General features: G+C 41.9%; 1 long non-coding RNA gene across 3 annotated transcripts in view; it reads left to right on the top strand.

Moving 5' to 3' along the window:
* The window catches only part of LOC107313522, an 86,531-nt gene that overhangs the window by 39,978 nt on the left and 21,754 nt on the right, over window positions 1–24,799 (top strand). For all 3 annotated transcript variants that reach the window (XR_001555025.2, XR_001555023.2, XR_001555026.2), the window contains exons 2-3: window positions 843–890; window positions 2,141–2,211. This is a non-coding gene — a long non-coding RNA (uncharacterized LOC107313522). The remainder of the gene's footprint in view (window positions 1–842; window positions 891–2,140; window positions 2,212–24,799) is intronic.

Raw genomic sequence — 24,799 nt, 5'->3', positions numbered from 1 at the left:
AATTTTTGGGCTGAGAGGAGTTAGTGGAAGATAGGATTTATGGCTATTGCACAGTGATGGGGAGCAGAAAGTATCTTGCCAAAGGTAGGCCTGCAGCCCTTCCTGGGACCTAAATCAATACAGAGCCCAGTAACCATGACTTTCTGTTCAGTACTCAGACTTATCTATAGCAAAACTTGTATTTAATTCTGCGTCCCTTTATCCTTTTTCACATTCATGATTTTAAATCTCCATAAATTAGCTCATGTCAGTAAAAATTAATGTGAGTTAATTTTCTTCCCTGCTTTTGCAAATTGAGTTTGCCCCCTGTGAGCATCTTTAAATGATCACATACTGTCTCTCTGACTTGTTCTGTCAGAAACTGAAGTCCAGTGATGTGGGGTCATGTCCAAAAGTGATAATAGGCTTTTAATATGGAGAAAGGTTTTGAAAATCCATCCTGCAGAAAATGAGTGCACAGGAAGCAGCACAGTTCAATTGTGTGTCTTAGTGGCTTCCTTATTTCAGTGTGGGTGTGAGAAGAAAGTTTCAGAAGGTGAATATGGGATACAGTGGTAGAGATTGGCAGGCAGTATTTAATGAGGATTGATCCTAGTACCTGACTTCTTTAAAGTGTTCAGTAAATCCCACTATTAGGTCATGCAAGCACAGAAAAATTACAGTGGGATTGATAATGTCAACTGGGAATAGGAAATATAATTTGGTTAAGATGTAAGGCCGAGAGCACAAAAGGTGTAGATGAAAGAGGACTGTGCAAAACCACATTGTGCAGAAATATCAAGCTTAGTGATGGCAAAGGTGCTCATCGAATAAATGTGCTGTTTTGGTTTTGTTTCTTGCAGGATCACCAGAATGTGATCTGGATTTTGTGACTGGAGTTTGCAGAAGAGGTGAGTATTATAAAGCTCCTAAATCCATGTCTGGGCACCTAGATATATGGCATCCTGCAGCACCCTGAGGGCTTTGATAATACTTGCAGGCATCACTGCCTACTCATTAGAGCCAGCAAAACAGGCTACTGCAGACTGGAAAGCACAGAGATGCTTAGTTCTCCAGGCTGTTTGGTTTTGCCTTTCTTTTTTGGACAAGGAATAGTGTTCTGTTAGCTTTGTGATGATCACTGGAAAACCACATTGCATCTTCTCCATGAGTTGATGAGCCATGCCCCTCAGACAGCCCAAGAAAACAGCACAGGCAGTAAATAATTTAAGGATTTTACGGTATTTTCTTCATCCTGCTTTCAAAAATAACAGAATATTTTTGCCTTGGGAAATGTGGATTTTGTGCTAATTTATGTAAAGGAATGTTTTTGCCAGGTTTTGTTGGAAGAAAAACAGTGTGATATCAAACATTTTTTATTTTTTAACTGTTTGAGTAGTTTTTGCTGTTTGAGTGGCTTTTGCTGATTGTGCTTAGATAAGAGCTCGTTGGGTTTTATTTATTTATTTTGTGGTATTTTTTCACTGCAATGTAGTGATTTATCAAAACAACTTTTTTTATTGTTGTTTTTGGCAAAAATGTGTTGGTTTGATTCAGTGTTCACTGCAAAGTTTCCTCCGGAGGAGGATGGATGTCAGATGAAATGAAAACCTGTGACCCCCGTTACACTCCAGAGCAATTCAACAGCCCTGCTTTTGGGGCACGTGTAGTTCAGACTGCCTGACTGTTGGTGCCAAAAAAAGTTTACTAGATTTAGCGTACTTCTCTTTTTCTCTTATGTACACTGTCACTTTTTAGTTTTCTCTTGTTTTTATCTCTTCCTCAAACCTTGTTTTCTACCCTAGGACTCTGGCCTGGGCTTTTCTCCAGAAAAATCCCTTTTCCAAATCCTCCTTTGACCTGTTATCTCTTAAGCAGAAACAAGACTTTAAGGCAGGCCATTACTCTTGGTAGAGAAAGAAAATAGTTGTTTTCTGGTCATTCTTACTGAAAAGTCCTATTCATGGCAGAAGTCAGTAAGGCTCTTCATAAATTGCCTTTGGTGAGGCACTCAGTGAGATCTAGGGATTGTACCCACTCAAGAGAAAGCTAAAAAACACATGATCCTGGGGCATACGTACTTCATGTTTACTTCACTGGAGAAGGAGCTACCAGATACTAATAGTTTGTTTTTTTCTTTTTGTTTTCTTTTTCTTTTCAGTTTTCAGAAACTCAATAACAAGAGCTACAAGCTACAAACTGAATCTTAGAGGAGTTCAACGTGAAGACGAGGTATGTTTTTCTTGCATTTTTATTTTTTTATAGGCATACGTTAATCATCAGGTCGGTCTCCCAGAGGATGCAGTGGATATTTATGAACTTCAAATCTTTAAATACAGACAAATTACTACTATGAAAATAGCTAGGCCTACATATGTGCAAGTTTTAAGGCAGAATGAGGAAATTGCTGGATGAGGTCTCCTGTCTGGGATAGAGATGAAATGAGGAGTTAATTTGTAAGTGTCGCAGTAGCCCTAAACTGTGAGTCTCTCAGTCTGCCGTTAGATTTAAGTACTACTAATGAAATTTTATGGATGCCTCTTGTACTTGATTGAGTGAATGCTTATTTTTTGTGCTGTGCTGAGGAGTCTAAGCTGGCCTTTCTTGAAGTCTACCCATAACGATAAAAACTGCAAAATGTGCTCCTGCAAGTTAATGTATTTTGCATGGTTAGTTTGCCTTAATTTATCTGATTGATTTTTTTGTTTGTTTCTTTGCTTTTGTTTTGTTTGGATCTGGTTTAAGTACCAGGTGTTTCACTTGTAATTGAAACATTTTGTTCTCATATTTAGATATAAGTGTGCTGTAGCACAATTACTCTTAGGCAGTGCCTGTATCCTTGCTTACACAGATGTAGTGCTGCTTCCTTGTGTTATTCCATGCAATACAAAATGCATCCCCACTGCTGTGACTATAGGGAGGGAGCACCCAGGTGCACTGTCCCGTCTTCACAAAACAAGCCACTGATTTTTGACTGTCATGCTGATGCTCAGGTAGAATGTGCTGGGAGCAGATGTGAACTGGTGAAACAAGAATTCGTGCCATCCAGTTGGGGTGGATGACTGGGCTTCCCTTACTTGCGGTGGAGCTGTAAGTTGGCACATTGGTGCCAGCAGTCCAGTCTCTTGCACTCTGCGTGTTGCATAGGAGATGGCCTTTTGATGAAAGTAGAAATCAGATCGCTGTTCTCTAAAAGGGAGTCTTTTTTATTAGCTTTACTCACCTAGCTATCAGCCTTTAGCAAAACATCTTTCCCATGTGTCTGCTGTTCCCTGTGAAGCTGCCTGTCCCTGTTATCCACTTGAGTCATACAGTGGGGCTATTTCTGACCAATCCCTGCCTGGACTCAACTGCTGCGTATAAATCCTGAATGCTTAGCTTTGCTTGTCAAGGCTTTGCTTGATTCCCAGTGCGTTACTGTTCACATTCCTCATCTACCCACAGCACACAAACCATCTTGCTAATCTTGATTTGTGCAGACGGCAGGTGGGCTTTAAAGATGAAGCTAAGCATAATTACTGGAGATATCTGCATGGAGGGAAGGAGGGCTTGCAAATGGAGGAGCTCTTATGTAAGCTCATCCTAAAATAGGAGCTTTGTGTTAGCAGCAGAAGACAAGCACTTGGGTCCTTTTTGTATCTAGTGGGAAGCCATCCATGCCATAGATAAGGAGAAAAAGTAACTTTAAAAGATGGAACTAAAACCAGCATCTTTAAGCTGCTTCTCAAATGAAAGTGAATTCTTGTGTCATGCACTTTTTTGTTTTCCTGTCAAAATGCAACATAAAGTTAGCACAGTGATTCCGTCAGCTTCATGGAGGACTTGGAAGCATCTATCCCCTGTTCTCCCCCTGCTGTTTACTTCCAGAGTCAAGAAATATTTTTATTTCTGTCTCTACTTAATGAGCAAACTAGCACCAGGGAGGTGCAAAAACACAGCAGCACTTTGCCCATAACTTTTGTCGCCACACCAAGTAACAAGATTTGAGCTCTGGCTTACCCCTGAGTCTGGACTTCACGTCACATTCATTTGCAGCATGCCTCCTGCTCACTCAGGGCAACACAGTTGCCCAGGACAATGAACTGCTCAGCCTATTCATGATTTGTAGGTTGCGAATCTCAGAAGAAGGAGAAACAGCTTGACTTAGCCCCACAGGCGTTACAAAAGCTGGTAGTGAATGTTCTGCTCTCGTGGGATAATAGCACCCCTGCTTCTTGGCACTCATACAGCCTCCCTTTCTGTCCCTGACTTGCAATCCTGGCCTTGACCCAAGTCCAACAAATGGACATCTCCAGCTGCTCTTTAGCTACCCCATGAGTGGCAGCTCCCATGACAGTCATCCAGCAGGAAGGACTTGCAGGGAGCCAACTTTGCTGGGGTGTTTCAGGCATGTAGCTGTGTGGAGAGCCAGGTTGCTCTCCTGCTTACCAATCACATGCTGAAAACAAGGAATAGTGTTTTGGAGATCCTCAAGGTCATAGGAAATCACAAGTACTAGGCTGTGATAGCGAAAGGCAGCAAATGGGGAGCAAAGAAAGGAAGTATCTCAAATAGGATCACTGATGACCACAAAGTATGTGTGTGTGGTAAGTTCTCATAAATCTCAAATTCTGAGTTCCCCAAAAGGTCACATCTTTGGAAGGAGAAGCTTTACGTAATTACTGAGTGGCAATTAAAGTCACTAAGTGTATGAATTCCTTTCTGCGGAGAGGACATACTAGGTATCATTTGTTTGTATCCAAAATTAATTGGTTATATCTGGGTTTTTAAATGGAGTTACCCACAACCAACGTAACCACTCTGAAATAAGGACTGCAACTGAATTCAGGGAGATCAATCTGATAATCTGCACCTTTGAATGTTAAACCAAGCCACGGAGACAAGACGAATTAGGGATTAGGTGTGTAATATCAGTAAACTGACTTGAATAGTTTGTCCTGTCTGCATGATGTATGACTTGTTGTTTGTTTTAATCACACAATTTATAAGAATCTATTATACGGTGAAGCAGCATGACTTGATACCGTGGCTCAGATTAAATGTTCAGTTGAGCTCTGTTAAGTACTTAAGATAGGGTAGAAACAAGGTTTTTCACTGGTATATTTCTAGTACATTTTTATTAATAACTTCTGATGAAAGGATAAGTTCAGACAGTGCAGTTAAAGAGGAAAAGAAAAGCAATGGTATTGTTTACGCTAGCTATTGTAATGCATCTAGAATCAGAAAAGCTAGGATAGCAAGGAAATGGTTGGTGCTGGGTCAGTGTTTGTTTTTTAAGGAAAACCTGTCAGAAGCCTTTAATAATTAAATGTGGTCAGAAGTTACATTTACGTAGCTTGAACTGGTTCTTTTGTTGCTTTTGATGCTGCTGACTGTCTGCTTCTTTGAATAACGCTTCTATCTACATTTCATTTTGGTCTTAAAATACTCCAAGTTCTGAAGACAAGCCAACTCTTCATATTGCAAGGAGCCCTGAAGGCAATCTTCTCATTTATCCAATTTATGCACTCTTTTCTTTTGCCACATATCTATAAAGGTCTCAATGAAGTACCAGTCTGCACACAGCTCTGCTGAAGCTGAGCTTCACTTCAGCCTGCCTGCTTAGTGTCCACTTTCTTGAATTTTGTCCAGAATTTCTTTCAGGAGCAACTAAGTGATTAAATTAGAAGTTGTTTGGAGGCCACTGAATTACCAGAAACATTAACTGGTTCAGGAAATCCCTTTGGCTAAAGGCAGGTAGAGGGTGTGCTTGGGAAAAGATTGTTCAGTATTCATCCTATCCATTGTGTGTTCAGAGTGTTTGCTTATGGATGCCATTGGAGACAGAGGACAGGGTCAGATGGACCCTTATCAATGTTATATTCCTACAGTAATACTTAAGCATATACACCAAAGATTTAGGTCTGTGTATGGTTATTCTGCTGGCTTATCTGCTTTCCACCACTCATAGCCATCTGTTACAGCGTAGTAACGTTCTCTTGACCTAATGAGGCTGCTGGATGGCAAGGAGGAGGCATACACCCCCTGAGCATGGGTTACTTCATCCCCAGGGCTGTTGGGGTAGCTCATTGAAGTGGGATGGACCAGGCAAGATACAACCCTGAAGGGAGAGCCATCATCAGCTGGTACACTGGTGTCTGAGAGTGCTGGTTTCTGCTAAAAAGGTTCTGTTCTGAAATTTTATTTTCTGCACACAGTTAAAGAGGAATGTTTGAATATTCAGATGGTGCATTTTGCTGTGTAAGGCAGTTGGCAAATGCATGTGCTAAACACCATTTTGATTTGATTTAAATTTTAAAATGGCTGTTAAGCAGTCACTGCTGCTGTATGAAGATGATTTTTGTTAACTACAAATTGTCTGTGCTCAGACAAACAGTTAGCTGTCCAGAAAATCTGGATTTAGAGTATGTATTTTTCACTTCTGTGCTGTGACAGTTTACTTAGTCCATTGCATTCTTTCCAATTATCTGAGCCACCCTCAGGCCTTTTAAAATAAGTAAGAGTTTAGGATTTGCTGACTCCCTCAGAAAAGTTTGGCCATTTTCAATTTTTTGCTGTCAAATAAGAGCCTTAATCTCAAATGGCATTTAAGCTGCAGTTGTTTGGGGGCCAATAATATGATTAAAATCATCATTCTAATTTACACTGTCATTACAGTTAATACTATTTCATTCTTCTAGTATGTGCACTTTGCACACTTGGTTTGTATGAAGCTCCCCAAGCTTCTGCATAGGCTTGGTTTTGTGTGAAACCCAATATCTTCACAATGAAGGTTGTTTTCTTTCTTGTGCAATGTACTTGGTCTTACGTCTTTCTTCTTTACTATTGTGAAAACTCACATCTTGCAAGAAGATTTTAAATTAGAACCAGCCACTGCTAATTTTATCAGGAAATAGGAGAGAAATCAAATCAGAATGGCTGCTGTGAGCAGGTTGTAGACAGAAATGTCCATGGCATTTCTCTGTTAATAATATCAGTAGGGTGCTCTACACTGGCTCCAAAAACAGCTGTGTGTTTTGGTTTTGTTTGTGTGGTTATTCACATTACTACATTCTTTTTTTGTATTCCTTTATAATACCACGATTACTTTTCTTGTAGATCCTTAGGGAACTTTTGGATTTTGAGAGAGTGAGATTTTCACAAGGTGCCTGATTTCCTCTGATCATGTGAACCTAGTGTCATACCATAAATTATCCTTCCCAATCTATCAATGGCAAACATTGATTCCAACTGTGAGGGCATGTGCTGCTTATACAAATGTCTGACACTGGATGCAAGCCACCTTTTTTCCATGTTAATTGAAGATGGATAGTGATGACTTGAGCTCAACAAATGGGTATGTTTGTCATGTTGTTAAAACTCAATCTGTCTGACACTAGAAATGTTTTTCAGCTCTTTAAAATGAAAGGGAAACTGTCAGCTTGAAAATCACGTGTCTAACAGAGCTGTCGCCTTTTCTTTTTCATAATCCTTCCCAAATAAGAGCTCAAAGGCTGTAGCTGAGGAAAAAAAAGTCTAAAAAATGCACTTCTTATGGAGATGTAGTAAATGTTCAGGTTGAGACAGTGGTGGGCCACATTCCTGAGCCATGACCCAACCCTGCTGCATCCTGCCTAGGAGCATCCATATGGCAGGCAGCTACATCTTCATGTGGTAGCAGTGCCTGCTTATGACAATCCCTTGGGGAAGGACAAAGGCTGGATTTTGAGGCTACATGGTATATAAATGTCTATAAAGTGAGAGGATCCACATGGGAGATACTGCATTCACTGCATTAAGACGTGGTCTCAATGTTGTTTGTCTCTTGTTTACCTGCTATGACAAGAAGCTATTTACTTGTGTTGCCCTGAATGTTAGTAAGTTGTTTCTGGTTTGCTTCTCCTTGCAGTACTACAGGGAATTTTCTACAACCCAAAGAGATACAAGCTCAACATTCACTAGTAGCCACCAGTGAGCTATGAAGAGTCAGCAATTATTCTGAAAATAATTTGTAAAACATTGATCTGTATTTTCCCCGACTTCTATCTCCATTGGTGCTGACAGAGGAAAATCCCCTGTGCAATCAATGCTAAGCAATAGATTTATGCACGATGTCTGTCTGCTCTCGGCTACTTTTGTTTGGCCATATCTTCTTTTAGAAGGCACATCAGCCCTTTACAGACACAACAGTTTATGCACTCTGTGCACTCTGATGTATGGGTTCATTTATAGCTTGATAGGAAAAAACAGCATTATTTCTCCTATGCTTATCCATCCCTTCCAAGCAGAATGGTTCTTTAAATCAAGTGAACACATTTAGAAATACCTTAAGCTGTGATATTTTAACGTCCGTATTCATTACCTGTACCGCCATTCAGTAAATAGCAAAGGTGTTCCCAATTCACACCAGAGCTACCCTCTGTCTGTGTTAGGCTGAGATGTGAAGTCTGCAGGAAGAGATGCCAAGAGAAGTGTCTGAGCCAGTGTAAGTTGCTGTAAGCCTGCTTACTTTGAGAAGGTGCTTTGATTTATGCTAGGCATGGCTCCTGCCCTCGCTTCCCATTTAGGTTAATGGTATTTGTGCATCCGGCTTCCCCAATGTACCATGAGGAAAATTGGCCATATGAAGATTAACACTAGCGCGATGATAATATCCACTGGTTGTTACAATAGATCTGTTTATCAATACACTCTAGACACATTCAATATCTTTGTGTTTCATAAAGAATTACTGTAAGCTGCTGTTCTGTTTATCCCCTTATTGCATTTTCACAGTGCATTATAGGAATGATAAAATTCCATGAGCCATAACTCCTAATGGCATAGATGATCAATTTGACTTCTAATTTGAATGTAAAAGCACATACGTGGTGTACTCCTTGGCTTGTTTAGAATAATAGTCCTGCTCTTCTTTGTGGTAATGGTGGGACATTAGTGGTAATGATTAGAAGTAATGGCTTTTAACAATAATTTATTTCTAGGCATGTAAATATCTGATTCATTGGTCTCACAGCTGATGCAAAAAATATCATATAGGCATGTAAGAATGTACATCTTTCAAGACATCTATAATTCAGAGCATCCCTGAGATGCTCTTTTTAAAGCATGGGAAGTTGTAGACAAAGAGGTGAACTTGACTGTGTCTGATCTGCTGGTTCCAAGTGAACTGTGGCAGTCTGCATGATGACTACTTGCACATCTCCCACAGAGAATTTAAGGAATTAGTGTTCTAAGTCGAGCTTCACTTTCTGTAAGACCTCCTGCACTCCTCGTGACATTGTTACAGTCCTGGAGTGTTAGGAGGTGAATTTTTCTCCATCTTAAACTTTTCATGGAAAAGCTGTTGGGAGGCTGATGGGCCACTTGGGTGCTGGAATCTCTCTGGAACAAAAGAAGTAGGGTTTGACTTCCTCCTGACAAACTAAAGCAGATGGTACAAGTCATGCTCAGGCCTTCCAGCAACTCCTCGAAAGCACTTAGAAGTAAATCTACCATTTGAAATCTATTGTCTATTTAAATCTATTTAATTTACAATTAACAAGACACCTCTTGCTCTCTCAACTTAATTAAGGAGCTACTGACTCTTAGTGAGATTGAAATGCAATGAGTAAGATAACCTAGTTAGAGTATAATTAAGGGAATTTACATACGTAATAAACATGATATTGCTGCCTTCTAACATAAAAGTACCCTGAACTGATGCTCATTTAAAAGAAAAAACAAAAAAACCCCAGCCTATATTAAAATTAGGATTCAGATATTTAATTAGCATAATGCAAAATAACAATGACGAATTAATTGTATGTAATATCCTTTAAGTAACCATTGAAAGCATAACACACCAAATGGCTTTTGTGTGATCTGTCAGCAAGCCAGGTTTTAACCTCTGCATCTTGGATTAACCCCTTCAGGGCTGCTGCTGCTTTTTTTGTACGGTGATTAAAAGAATAAAATAAAAACAGTCTCTGTGTTTAAACACTTGCTTGACCTTGGGTCAAAAACAAATTGTTAATTTTCCTAGATTCTGAAGGGAGCAGGAAATAGGGGAAAAACAATTGCTCTTTGCTAGTAGCAGGTACTTATTTCATCCAGAATGTTAGAAAACTAGCAAGTTTAGCTGCCTAGGCTTATACTAAAAAACTTTATATTCTTAGTAATTAATAGGATTTTGATGTCAGTGTTAGCAGGTGTGCCTTCTATTTGTGTTAGGATGAGCAACACATCACTTTGGATTCATTTATTTATTTTTGAGAGGGGAAAACAACAGTGGTAAGAGAATATTTGACATGGAGGTGAGTCTGCAAAGCATCTGCTTGGACAGTGTGGTAACTCTGTATGGGCTTTTGGTCTTGCCTCAGTTTGCAAAAATCCCTAAAGCACCGCAGTTGATTTCTTGTTGCTTATCTTCTCTTCATGCTAGTGGATTTCTACCTGTCTGCTTGGTCAGTAGTGTATGAAAGTATGCTCCTGGAGCTCCTTCACCATCTCAAGTAGTAATTCACTCCTAAACAGTGTATGTGCTTTGCTGGAGGTAAAGCACACTCCATTTATTGTGTATAGGAACAACCAAGAGAAAGATATTTTACAGTAAACAAAGTGTTTCTGAAGGCCAGACTTTCAGGGTATGCTGCTGCTGTGAAGGAGAGGATCATATAGTCTGAGCTTAGATCGTATTTGTCTTTCTTGTGTGTACCTAAAAGGAGTACCTTGGAGATGTGTTTTTTTCTGAAAATAGAAATGGGATCACTGTTGATAGAGGTACCTGCAAAATTGTTTGTATACTACATGGTCTGTCTAGTGCCACCTTAGCAATCTACACATTCTTTGGATACTTGGTATTACTCTGCTTTTGAGAATTTGCCCAAATCTGTTGTCTTTTCATTTTCCCACCTTCAACACAGAAGTCCTTTTATTCAAAGGAATTAACTTCTTCACATACAGCTTAAGGTGATGGGTTGGAAACAGTGGTGAGAGTATCCTACAGCCTCTGCACTTTTCCCACTGTTAAGTTGGGGCCGAAGGTAGCACAGCACATGCCAGTGACGGTGGCAGCCAGGGCTGTAGCATTAGCGACAGAAAGGCAGACGCTTTCTGATGGAAAACAAAAAAGCCTCCTCCACAAATCACATTAAGCCCTTCTTTGCATTTTGAGAGGCAGTATGTGCTTTTTCACCTGCCACGGCTGTCATCTGGTGTGTGCTGTCTCTAAGCAAGACAGTGTCTGCAAATTCATGATCTGTGCTTCTGCTCCCACACAGAGCATTACAGCCTGCAGATCCATCTCCATTCTCCAAAAAGCTCTCACCTTGCTTGCTGGCCACACAGCACACAGGCCTGGCCTGCAGGGTTCATGGACTCTTTCCCAAGAAGGTTCTTAGTGTGCATCTGCTAGTAGGGATTTCAGAGATGTCCAGTTTTGAAGTTAGTTCATCGTTGAGGGTGTGTGTGGGGGGGAGCTATTATTTTTACTTAATTTTGAACTAAATGCATAACATTTCTATTTCTATTCTAAGCTCTGTTCAGATGGTAATTCATATGTTTCTGTGCATCATCACCTAAAAAGAACACATGCTTCATTGTTGTATTCAAGCCAACAATCTTGGCTGGCCATCTCATTTTAATTGGAGGCTGAAGTGCCTTTGAATTGAAGCGGGTATTTAGAAATTATCAAGACCGAAGCGCCAAGGCTTCTGCTGGTGCTGTGACACTGCTTCGCTGGATGTGGGACTTGGAATGTGTTCACATGCCTCATAGCAATGTAACGCAAGATGACAGATTAATTAAATATTGGAGTTGGGCCAAGCAGAAGACATGGTGGCCCAGCAGGTGCCCCATTCCCCATGTGATAAATCATGTTTGTTCATGCACTCACAAACTCATTAGGCTCAACCTGAGTTATCTGCTACAAAGCAGTATTTGGGTGAGCTCGTGTACAAAAGGCTTTTGCAGGTAATGGCACTGCAGTCTGACAGGTCAGAGGCTGCAAAAATGGAAAGGGTTAATCTAGAAAGGTGCTTAATAGTGACAAAACCCAACAAGAGGTGTCCTGGGCTTGCTTGCTTCTGCAAAGCTATGCCTGTTTGGTTCAGGGATGCCACCAGAAAGGACTTTTTTTCCATGGTGCTTTTGTCAGAAATGTTTCCATGTTTTCAGAAAAGGATTGGAGGTACTGCTTGGATGCTCTTTCCCCTCTCTGCCATGCTGCTGGAGGATTTTGGTATTCCATACTCAAGCTTAGAGTTTGGGTCTGCTTTTCTTCCTCCTCCACTTTTGTCATGGAGACTGCAACGAACAGTGTCAACAGAAGACACATTACTGGGGGGAGAAAAATAATTTATACATTTAGGGGGAAAAAAAAAAAAAAAAAAAAAGGAGAAGAAGAAGAAAGAACATTGTTCCTCCAGTCTTTGATGTTTATTTAGTGACTGCGTATCAATTATCTGTTTGAACAGGTTTCATTACAGAAAGTGCAAAACCCCTGAGCCTGTTTTAAAATATGCTAATCCTTACTCAGGCAGGAAATGGAAAAGACTCATTTACAGTTTAATTTCTAATCCATGTGGCTTGACATGTTGTATGCTGGAACATAAATAGAGAAGCTGAAGTGGAGAGGACAGCTCTCTCACAATAAACAGGTGCTGCAGCTTTGTGTTTGCTGCTTACCCGCTCTGATCATATGTCAAAGCACGAGCTGCGAAATGTCGAGCACAAACTCTGTTGAAATCGTTCATTCTGGGCTTTTCCTTTTGATGGATAACATACGGCTCAGAGGTTGTAAATCAGCACTGATGAGGAGGGAATGAGGAAAGCAATAAGGAGCTGATGTGGTAAGCACCGACACAAAGAGCTCTTGGAGCCCATGTTTTTGGCTTCAGGTAGCGCTGGAGGAAGGAGCGGCTGCCCTTGGGCAGCTCCTGGGAGGGGACTCTCCCCATTTTGAGGTGCACAGAAATTTTGAGACATGTCTGAGACACTGAAAAGCTTAACTCCAGGGAAAAGGCGATACATTGCTCTTGCACAAGGGCAGCTTTCATCAAACTGGACCAGCAGGCAGGCCCAGGAACATCTGGAAAATGCACATTTCCTACTCAGGTCCCTTTGGTAGCTGCAAATGTTTGGGTATAAAAGAATTCTTCCTTTTTCTTATTTTTGTTTTCCTTTCTTCACACAAGAGCCCACACCTAACTTTTTCCTTATAATAGCAATTTGCAACATTTGTAACTTTAATGGGTCCCATTAAATGGGCTAAGGTTAACTGTATGAGTTTCAATAGGGCCAAGTGTCGAGTTCTGCATTTTGGTCACAACCCCGGGCAACCCTACAGGCTTGGGGAGAAGTGGTTGGAAAGCTGCTCGATGGAAAGGGACCTTGGTGTGCTGATGGACAGTTGGCTGAATATGAGCCGGCAGTGTGTCCAAGAAGGCCAATGGCATCCTGGCTTGTATCAGGAATGGTGTGGTGAGCAGGACTAGGGAAGTCATCCTTCCCCTATACTTGGCGTTGGTGTGTCCTCACCTTGAGTACTGTGTTCAGCTTTGGGCACCTCAGTACAGACAGGACATTGAGGTGCTGGAGCAGGTCCAAAGAATGGCAACAAGGCTTGTGAAGGGCTTGGAGAATATACTCTATGAGGAGAGACTGAAGAAACTGGGGCTGTTTAGTATGGGGAAGAGGAGGCTGAGGGGAGACCTTATTGCTCTCTTCCAGCATCTGAAGGGTAATTACAGTTGAGAGTGGGGTTGCTCTCCTAGGTGACAGGATGAGGGGAAATGGCCTCAAGTTGTGGCAGGGTAAGTTTAGGCTGGATATCAGGAAAAACTTCTTTACAGAAAGGGTAGTTAAGCACTGGAATAGGCTCCCCAGGGAGGTGTTTGAGTCACCATCCCTGGATGCATTTAAAAACCATTTGGATGTGGTGCTCTGGGGCATGATTTAGCAGAGCATTGCTATATGGTCAGGTTGTGGTTGGACTTGATGATCTTTAAGGTCTTTTTCAACCTGTGTGAGTGATTCAATGATTCTGTGATTCTAATTGATCCATCTAATGGAATATTTATTGGTGGGAGATAACCAGGGCTTCCATTACAATGTGCAGTGTGATTCTGGATGAAACAAATAATAATCCAAACACCTTCAGACCCAGGTTGTGGGCTCTTCCCCTTTGAGACAGATGGAAAGAAGGTGGAGGTGACAAACCTGGAAAACTTTACAGAAGTGCAAGTATGGTTCCCTCTTGAAATACCTGGCTCTGAAAACACTTGAATACCCAGAGGGGAAGGTGTGTTGGAGCCCAGTAAGGAAGTCTAGCTGTGGTCCTGGGCCCAAAGGGTATGCAAAAAGGAGCACTGTTTTTGCAGGTCTGGTGCCAACGTATCTCCCACGCGGGAACAAGAACATTTGAGGGAATGGGATGTGGTATATTTGATGTAGAGCAGCAGAGTTTAATTATGGACAAGAACCAAATTGATATTCATAGGGTGATAAATAAATAATGTGTATGCACTTGCAGGGAAGGACAAGAACATTTTTCTGAAGCGGAAGAAATAAAATCAGCAAAACAGAAATTAAAAACAGATCTATTTAGCAGAGCTCCTGGTTACATGACAAATACATCAGTCTGTAGGCTCAATACTTCTATTTCTTAAGTAGTCATTTGTGTCTGGCCTGAGAAGGTGTGAGATGGACAGGGGTTACATTTGTTATCCTCTGATCTCTGCTCTGAGATTTCCAGCTAATGTTTAACTCTATGGAGTTAAATGAACCTTGGCAGCAGCGAAGAGTTAAAAGGATAAGAGGATACCTAAGAAGTTGTTTTCATGGTGATGGAAGCAGAGAGGAAAGTGAGGTGGGATTTTTCCTGGTTGGCTGAGCTGGATGGGCAAACCAGTACACAGCTGTTCAGGAGGAGACAGTTACATATGAGATTCACTGCAGCAGCACAGTAGCTGCCACTGCACATCTTTTAAATAGCTGGTGCTTGTGACAAAGGTCCCCTCTGAAATGTGCATCTTTCTTTAACAGAAATCTCACCTTGCACATACAGCTGGATATTTCTTTTGCATGCTGCTGCATTCATGAGCTTGAAAATGAAATCATCCCAAGTGAGAAAATGAACAGCAGCAGCAGAGATGTTGTACAGATGTTGTACTCTCAATTCAATTCTTTAAGCTTTACTTTTGAATTTAGGGAGGAGTAGATTTGGGGGGTTGCCTCATAATAATACATTGTGCTACAAGTGTTGCGTTAAATATTGAGAGAACTGTCAAAGACTGACAAAAAAGAGCAGGTGGGATGCATCAGGGTCTCAGGTGGCATGTAAATGTACCCTGAACACCTTCCTGTTTTTCAATACTGCTTATTCCCAGCAATGCCTGGACAGACAGTATTTTACTATGAAGCAGAATACATGCACAGAGCAGCATCTATTTTTGGAAATAAAGTGAGGGAAACCATCCTTGCCTGAACCTGATTATTGCATATGTATATATAAAAATATGTATGTAAATATAAATGTATATCTGCAAGGGAAGAGGAGTCTTAGGACATTGATGCTACATGGAGGTGACAGCAGCCATGTGCTTGGCGTAACTGAAGCCCAACAGGATGAGGCGGCTCCTTTTGCTTTTCCTGTGCTTTCCTTGGCCTCTTTGCAGAGCCACTGCTGTCCCAGCAACTGTGGGAGGCCTGAAAATGCTGTGTTGGCAGAGAAGGGTTTGAGAAGTATGAAAAAAATCACTTCTAATTAATTTTCTTCTTGTTTAGAGAAAGCACAGAGAATGTAGCGTGGAAGAACAAAATCCGAAACAAATTGCTAACTGTAGTAATAATAATTTTTCTCTTGCTTATACACTTTTTTTTTTAAAAAAAAAAAAAAAGCTTGGCTGCTGTATCTATACAAATGTCCTTTAGCAAGAATTTAAAAGAACAGGCAAAAGCATGCTAGATACATTGTTTGAATTTCAAGGGATCTAGGAGATTTTCCCATTTTCCAGGAGGTGTCACCAGTACTTTAAATCCTTCATTTTCTGTGATGGAGATTTCTGCAGAAACCATTCTTTGGAAATACATAAAAGGAAGACTACAGCGCTAAGGAGATGGGAAATGTTGGGTTCTGTCTGCATCCATCATTTGTAACTGGCTAGGATTGCAAGCCTTCAGGCACTGTACATTTCGGTAGGGTCTCCTGCTGCTGGGCTTTTGGCTGATGTGTGCTGCACTGTGTTAGGCTCATGACGGGCTCTGGAGATCCTGCACGTCATGGGACTTAGCAGCCTCCAAATCCTTCCAAACCCCAACTTTTGTGACCATAAAGCAAATTTTTGCTCAGGTCCTCAGAGAAGCCTTCAAATATGTTGCAGTGCTAGTCAATCAAAAGGCAATTTAAAATGATTGATATATATGTATTAAAAACATTGTGGTAGTATGTTCTTAGGATTGGAAATACTATTTTGTGGTTGATGGGAGAAAAAGTTGTATGAATACAACTGTTTTATCATCCACACTTGATTTCTGTAGAAGAGGTAGGAAAAATGTGGTCTGGGGCATAAGCTGGCAGAGCTCAGTTGGCTTTGCATTGGCTTTGCCAAGGCACTTGGCTACAGAAACCAGGAAAACAGGCACAAGCACGGATAGGGTACTTTTCACCTGAGGATCAAAACACAAACAGAAAAGCCCATTGAATCACCATGGCATGTGTCTGCAAGGGAAGTGTTGCTGGAGGTGGCAGTTAGTTTTGCTATCATGCATCTCTTTGCTGTAATAAAGGTAAAAAGAGCGATGTGCAGCCCTCATATGGCACAACTGGGAGAATAGAATGCTGTCCTTTGCATCCTGCTGCTGGTGAAGGCAGCAGCATTACTGAAAGACACAGGTGGTAATATGGGGGTGTTGCCAGCCTGAGTGTTTTCAGTCTGTTTTTACATGGCTAATTGGTAAAGATAGAGGATAATGAGTGGAATAAAAGCTTGAAAACATTTCATTTTGGAGCTCACTGTGAGGAAGCCACAAAAGCATACACAGGCACTGTGAGGAGATGGGACTTCTGTCTTCCAAAATCCGGCAGAGCCCTATAAAAACCAGTCAGGCAGACAGGCAGAAAGAATTAGAGTCAATTCACTTTTGAAGATGAATACTGTTGGGTTGACAGTAGGCAGTTCCACTCACGAGGGTCTGCTTTGGGGCTATCTCATCTAACTCTTCTGTGTGCTTGTAGATAACATCAAAAAGTACTGAAAGTACTGGTGCATGATTTTTCACCTTGTAATAATTAAATGCTGGGACACTTGGTAAGTGCTAGGGAGAGCTCAGAATGGTGCACAGCAAGTACTGAACTAAGAAAGCATGCACTGGTGTAACATATGTTTTCACAATCTTTCATACTGACTTCTGGCAGGGCGTTTTATTAAATGATCTTTTTAAATAGGTTGGTTGGATAAGTACAATCAAAAAGTCTGCTGATGAGTTAGATCAGTTTAAAAAAAAAAAAAAAGCACTGCAAAGTAATGGCTGGAGTGGGCTTGGAAGTGGAAAAGAAGAAAAATCTATTACATAGGATTGTGTGGGATGGAAAGATCTCCAGAGATTTGCTGCCCTATGTCTTTCCCTGTGCTAGCAGGTTACTTGGCTGTGGTTTAGAAGTCTGATCTTAACTGTTTCTTTCCTGGTGTAATTTTAACCACTACAGCACAGATGTTGATGTGATTGTGTCTAAGCAGATAAGAAACGGCTCTCGGGAGAGACTTGATCTTCTTGCCTGTCAGTATAAGATCAGGAAGTGTCATTTTCTAGACCCAGTTGTGCTACTAAACTTAAGACACCTTATGGTGGAGAGCAAGCTTGGTGGAAAGCAAGTGTTCAAGACAGTCCCTGGATCTGGTGTGTGACTGGGGAGGTGATCTTTCCCCTAGGGGAATGATTACTCCTCTGTAGTGCAGCTGCATCTTAAGTACTGTATTCAGTTTTGGGCCCCTCGCTACAAGAAAGACTAGGAGATCTGGAGAATGTCTGGAGAAGGATTTGTGAGGGGAGCACATCTTACTGGGGAGCAGCTGAGGGAGCTGGGGTTGCTCAGTCTGGAGAAGAAGAGGTTCAGGGAGATCTTATGGCTCTATACAACTGCCTGACAGGAGATTGTGAGGTGGGAGTCCATCTCTGCTCCCAGGGAGCAGTGATAGGATGAGAGGGAATGGCCTCAAGTTGTGCCACAGGAGGTTTAGGTTGGGTGTTAGGAAAAATTTCTTCTCAGAAAGAGTGGTGATGAAGTGGCACAGTCTGCCCAGGGAGGTGGTGCAGTCACCATCCCTGGAGTTGTTCAAGAAGAGGGAAGATGTTGCACTGAGGGACATGGTCAGTGAGCATGGTAGGGATGGGTTGATGATTGGACTGGGTAAACTTAGAGGTCTTTATGATCTTTACGATTCTAAGTAGGCAGTGGATTTGAGAAATGCTGATTGTGTTGGCACAGCACTAGCAGGAGCCTAGTGAAACCAAATCCAACTCTCTCCCCATGTGGGTTTTGTGGTGTTGTATAAGGAGTGAGTGCTCTCCTTCAGCAAAGACGTTGGTAAGGGCTCATTTTCCTCCCACCAGTAGTTTGCAAGAAACTTGCAGGATGAGCAGAATGGAAAGGACAAATTGCTTGAAATTAGGCAGTGGGCTTAAAACTTTATCACTGTATGTGCGTGAGCTCTTTCCCAAAAAACTCATAGTCATGAAGCAGCAGCCTCTCCACTGAGTTGGAACCTGAAAGGAGGAGGAGGAAAAGGCAAATAAAACTTAGTGTTAAAACATATGTTGAAGAGTTCATGAGGGCAAGCAGAATAACTGTAAAGGCAGGGGAGCAGCAGGGTTTGAGAGACATGGCAGGAGAGAGCTGAACTAGGTTTCATGCTGGAACTGATGCCCATCTCTCATCCTGGCAGCCTTTAATCCTTCTTGGCCCTGCCACTTGTCTGGGGAGTTAGAGAAGAAAAAGGAGGCTTTTCTTCTTCTTCTTTTTTTTTTTTTCTTCTTTTTTTTAACTTTTTTTTTTTTTTTTTTTTTCCTGTGCTGAGTGTCTGTTCTGGCTGCTGGGCTCCGGTGCGCCTGCGTGTTGCGCTCCCTGAGCCATGCTTAATGTGTCCCTGGGAAACCCAGCCCTCTGCCCGCTGGGACTGAATTTCAAGGCATATCCCTATTAGCTTATTTTGATGTTTTTATCTTTCCATGATCGGGAACCATTCACTGCAGCCAAAACAGACACTTTCCCGACGGCGTTGAGTGAATTTTTAGCTCTCCTCTGAGGAGTGGGCTTCAATAAAAGATGAGGCTGCTCACCACGCTGACTGGCTGCAGCGCTGAAACATCTCCGGCGGCTCCTGCCTCTCGCTGTAAGTTTACACTCGTATGAACATCAGCTTGGCTGCTCCGTGTTGCTGTAAGTGGAGGTTTGCACGCAAACATGGCCTCCACAAAAGCCACCTCGGGCAAAAGCACTTCCCACACCAGCAAAAGGCCATGCTCTGCAGGGTCTCCAGTGGGTAACGCTGCTGGCGGTGCAGCCGTGCTTCATGTTTTAGTCATGTGGTTTGGGAGTCTCTTCCCTCCCAGCAGGGCTGCTTCACCGCACAGGCAGCAGATCTCTGGTTGCTCACAGTTTGCACCAAGGGGCATGTTGCACAGACAAGTTTGGCTCAAGTGTTAGAGTTCATTGGGGTTGATATGTGCAAGCCCTGATTTCTGAAGGAATGCCCAATGGCCCTGGCCTGGCCCCCAGTGGGCTCAGGCAGAGATAGATTTGAAAAGGGCATAGCAGAAAAGTGGAGATAAAAAAAGCTCATGGCAGCAAAATCAGATGAAGTTAGTGGAAGTACACTCCCAAGTCATTTCAGTACTGATGCACTCAAAATAAGGGGTAATTAAATCTATGCCTCTCTTAGTTTTTCTTATGCATTCCACATCTGCTTGCTGGGAATTTGAAAAAAAAGAGTTGAGATTCTGACATGCTGGAGCAGGACCAAAGGAGAAATGCAGGAAATTCAGGGAGAGTTGAGACCTGGGAATTTTAGCAGGATACAGAAGCCACAGGAGAGAAAAGTGATGCCCGTGGCAAAGAGGATGAAGCCAGTAACTAAGGGGAGATGATTAGTTTTACACTATATTTGCAGGAGGACTGACTTTGAAGGCATTTATTCGGCTGAATATTTCATTTTCCTTTAGCAGCTTATCCTTTCGCGGCTGTCTGCACTGCATCAAAGCATACGGGGACATATTGTTGCTGGAAATGGAAGTTGGTAGAGAGGAAAGTTTTCAAAAGGAAGTAGCTTCTTGGAGTCCCGGGACCCACCGGGTTTCAGGAAAGCTCATTCAGATGCTTTTGAAACAAGTACGAGATTGTCTCCTCCCGTCATTATCACGGAGTCCCTAGCAAGTAGCTGAGATTTCTGTAATTCGTAGATCAACGATGACAGCTTCTCTTCAGTGTGGGGTTCGTTTTCACACTGGCTTCAGGGTGGATATTTCTTTACCCCCATCTTACGAGAGGATTGTTGATAATTGTGTCAGAAGAGACAGCAAATATTGCCCGTTGTTGTGCATTGGCGTGCTGCTTAACGCTGCTCACTGCAGCCGTGGGTAACTGTAGATTGAAACGATGGTGCTTTGCAGGAAAAAGCCAGAGCAGCACTGAACACAGCAGTGTTATTTATGACCATGTTTGCTTCTGTTTTCAAAGTTCTCCTTCATAAAGTCAACAGTTGGCATTAAAAACTATCTGAAAATATCAGAGTGAAGTGTGTAAGGAAAAAACAATAACTTCTAGCAGCACATTTTCATTAGCTTGGAACTAAAAAAGTAGGCTGCAAAATAGTGGAATGTTTCTTTGAAGCTATTTTTTTTTTTAAACCTTTCTATCAATGTTTTCTCAAGCAATTTAATCAGGCAAAAGCTTACTTTATCATTTGTCTTTTTTTTTTGATTCCTACTGTGGTTTCTGACATTTTGGGAAATAGCTCATTTAAAGTGTTGGAAAGAAAGTGGTGTCAGTTATTTATCGGGTTTTATGCCACGACTTGGGAAAACTGATCTTGATCCGCTTTTGCCAGCAGAGACTTCATCAAAGGAATGAACGAGCATTTTTCAACAGTGCCCTTAAGTGAAAAGAGCAAAACCTTCCCGTTACTTTTTCCACTCGGCATACTTTAAAAATATTAATTGGATTGTTAATTATATTGGTAGATCCAGAGCTGTTTTAAATGCCATAGCCCAGTGAGTTAATATTTGCTCGTAATAGCAGTATTTAAAAAGTGCTCCATTGCACGGTTATTTCTCATAGACTGCTCTCCAAATCCCGTAACTGCAACAGGAGCCGAGAGCTCCTCAGAGCACGATGTTCTGATGGGAGGTGTGGAGGGCAAAGCCACCGAAGGGCAATTATTTCGTTTTGAGTGCTTTCTGAACAAAACCGTCCCAACGGGAAGCTCGGTGGGATGTGAGGAGGATCGATGTTTGGGGTCTAGAGGGGCAAGCACTGCTGCCAAATATTTCTGTGCACCGTTAATCCCTCTGGGAATGCTCATGGGCTTAAAATGAGGTGCCCGCTTGAGTACCTTCTCCTGTCAGAGACAGAGCCCAGGCGTAATGATGATGTTGGTAGCAAATGCAGCAAGGAAAGGGTTTGGCACCCCGCCGCTCTTGTGTTACTGGTGTAGGCATGTAATTTTTAAGACTTCCTCCACCCCCTTGCATCCCCCTCTATTAAATCTTGGGATGTTTTCATTCTGGTGTACGGGGCAGTTTTTAAATGCGGGAAAAAATACATCCAGCATCCCCTTCTCCTCCGTGCTTGCTGATTAGAACTGGAGAGACTCAAGAAATTCTCACAAAAGGCTGATTAAAAAGTCGGGGGAAATGAGTGGTCCTTCAAATGGTGCTCCTCATCTGCTGCTGCCCGCGCTGAGCCGCTGTCTTTGAACGCTTTTCTGGGGGCTCACTGAACCTGCTGCTTGTTGTGAGGAGATCCTTGGAGAGGGTCGAGGCATTTTTATAAGACTCAGTCCAGTGTCTCTGTGTTTAACGTGAACAAATACTTTACAGCTTTGCTTTGACAGCTCTGAATAAATACAGCTCTGGTGTCCCCACACAGAAAGAGTTAGTGGTGTTTCAGCAGGAGAATAAAAGTAGTAGGCTTTTTTTTTTCAAGACCTTTATAACCAATAACCTCTTTGAGTTTTGTATTTTAAATGGTTTATGTCTTGTATTGTGCGCAGACTGGGGTAAAATGTACACTCACTGTGTTTTGTGGGCACATCAAATTTAACTTTTTCTGAGCAAAACAAAACCGGCAAGCACTTAAAGCTCACATGCTTCCCTCTTCTCAGAGTTTCCACTTCAGAATGAAAACAGCATTATGGGCAGACAACGGGCTGTGCTTTGCAATGGGAATAGAGAACGAGAATGTTTTTGTTCGGGCAAAAAGAGGTTAAAAAGTACCAGATTGTGGCGTAATTACCAAATTACGGCATCTAATTTGTAGGTTTAACTTGCTAATTATGTGTGATACATGGGTGGCTAAGGGTGAATACCAAGCATTAGAAGCCTTCCTTTTGTCTTTGTAAATTTGTTTTGATTAGGAGGAGGAAGAGGGAGAAATCTGGCTTCGCCACATGTGGCTGCGCCTCGTTCTCCGGTGCCAGGCAGAATGAATGGCAAATGCTCAGCGTTGCAGTGATTTGTTCTTATTAATAAGAACAGAGGGCATGGTAGCCCTGTGCACTTAGGGGACTGTAGCTGCCTCTAACCTACATACATACACTTTTTCAAGAAAAACTCTGGCAATGAAGACCGGCACCCCGAAGCTTTCGTTTCCCAGGGCTGTCAGGAGTGCTAGTGCTGATATTCAGGACATGTTTGTGTGTACACGCCAGCCCTGTCTGCTCACAGCCACTCACATTTTATTCTCCCCTTTATAAATAACTGTCACTGTTTTCTAGTCAGTATTAAGCAAGATTATTTTCCTTGTCAAAAATGGATGCTGTTACATTCATCTTGAATCAGGGAGTACACTGTTCTCCTCTGCACATGATCAGTAGTGTTAATATTCTTGCCGCTGAGATCTGGGGACTGGAGCAAAATGCAAATGGCCACGGAGGAGATGGCTGCTTGTGAACCTCACAGCAAGGAGGAGCGAAATGACCTACATTTTGCAAGAGCAAACCTGGTCACTAATGAATGACAAGAGCACACGGTAATTCCTGCCTCTGTAGGTGTGTGTTCACTGTGCCCTTGCCTGTAGCCAAACCATCATCTGTCTTGAAATCATCCCGAGGTATTAAACAGCTTTCTAGAAAAGCTGCTTCACCCATGCAGCAGATGAATTAGAGCTAACTCTTCTCAGATTGTAGCCGTGGACTTGCAAAATTCAGACAATATTGGCAAAAAAAACCAAAACCAAAACAAAACAAAAAAAACCCTAAAAAACTGAGGCATTGGTTTTCCTGCTCAGGCAAATGTAAACATTTTAGTTGTTAAAGGAGATGTTTCTCTGCAGCTCGTAGCTGTGTTTTAATTTCAAACAAAACCAAAGCAAAATACAAACCAAAACCAACCCAAACCTGGCAACTGTTTTCATTTGAATTTCAATTTTAAGAACTTGCAGCCATTCGAGGGGGGGTTGCAGCCTACGCTGATTAATCATTAGCAGCAGCACAATGCACTCAAATAAAACCTCTTCAAATCAATAGCAATCCTGATGCAAGACAGATTTAAAGGGCTGTACATTTCACCAGAGAACCGTATTTTGCCGTGCAGATAAGGGAAACTGTTATACTAAGCTTAGCTGTATTAATGATAATAATTAAATATGGAATTAAATACATTCTGCCACGCATAAGAGATATTGCAGCAGCAACACCTTCATTAGTATGAGATGTAGAAATGTGTTGCCAGGAGGTTGTGAATTCAGTATTTCGTTTGCTGGGCTGATTCCACTCTTATTCTTCCTCCCATAAATTCATACTCTTAAAGGAAACTGGTTATGACGGTATTTATTGTTGCTACAAACAGGAGCCGCAGGCCATATTGTTGTACCTTGGAAATTAGAGCAGCTCATAGTTTAGAGTACACGTGGGAGGACTGATATTGCAATTATGGGACATTTCAGTCATTCTGAGCAATCTTTATTTCAGGGAACTGTATCCGTCCTCAAAAGCTAGATAAATAAATATGTATCGTTTTGGAGAATGTGCGTTCTGAAACAGAAGAAGAACTGAAATTAAAATGTCATAGCTAGACAGGCAAATGCGTGGTTTTTAGCCTTCTCTTGTAATTGCGGAACTGTTCTTGTAATAGCAGATGCACTTTTTCAGTTCTGTTTACTTTCTGCTTGGGCTGACGGTTGGAGTTAGAAATCCTTGGGTCACTGATAGCCTCACTGTCATGAAACCCTGTGGCTGGTGTCCTGCACAGCAGGTGGATGGGACAGGTATTTCAGAGAAAGGGGAAGCACAGAGCCCTGGAAGCAGATAAGCCACGGTGATCCAATGGAGCAGTCTGGCTCCCTGGGCAATGCAGTTTTCCTTGACCAGTGCTGATTTACCCTTGCAAGAGGCATTCTCATGAGGGGGGTGCACCCTTCAGGGACTCCTCTCATGTCTTATGCAGAGAAATGAGAACCATCTCCCAGATATTGTTAGTGAAGTGAGGGGGAAAGCTGCACTTCCAACACACATTGTAATTTATTTTTCCTCACTTTTACCTTGTGTGGCTCAGCATGAGTGGGACATGTTTGATTCAGTCCTAATTATTTTTTTTATATATTTTAAATCTCAGATGTTGAGGCAATTTACATTAATTAAACTTCAGTTGG

Source organism: Coturnix japonica, chromosome 4, assembly GCF_001577835.2.
Source record: "Coturnix japonica isolate 7356 chromosome 4, Coturnix japonica 2.1, whole genome shotgun sequence".
Lineage (NCBI taxonomy): Eukaryota > Metazoa > Chordata > Aves > Galliformes > Phasianidae > Coturnix > Coturnix japonica.
The sequence above is the reverse complement of the archived record's forward strand: the minus strand, read 5'-3'. Positions and strand labels throughout refer to the sequence as shown.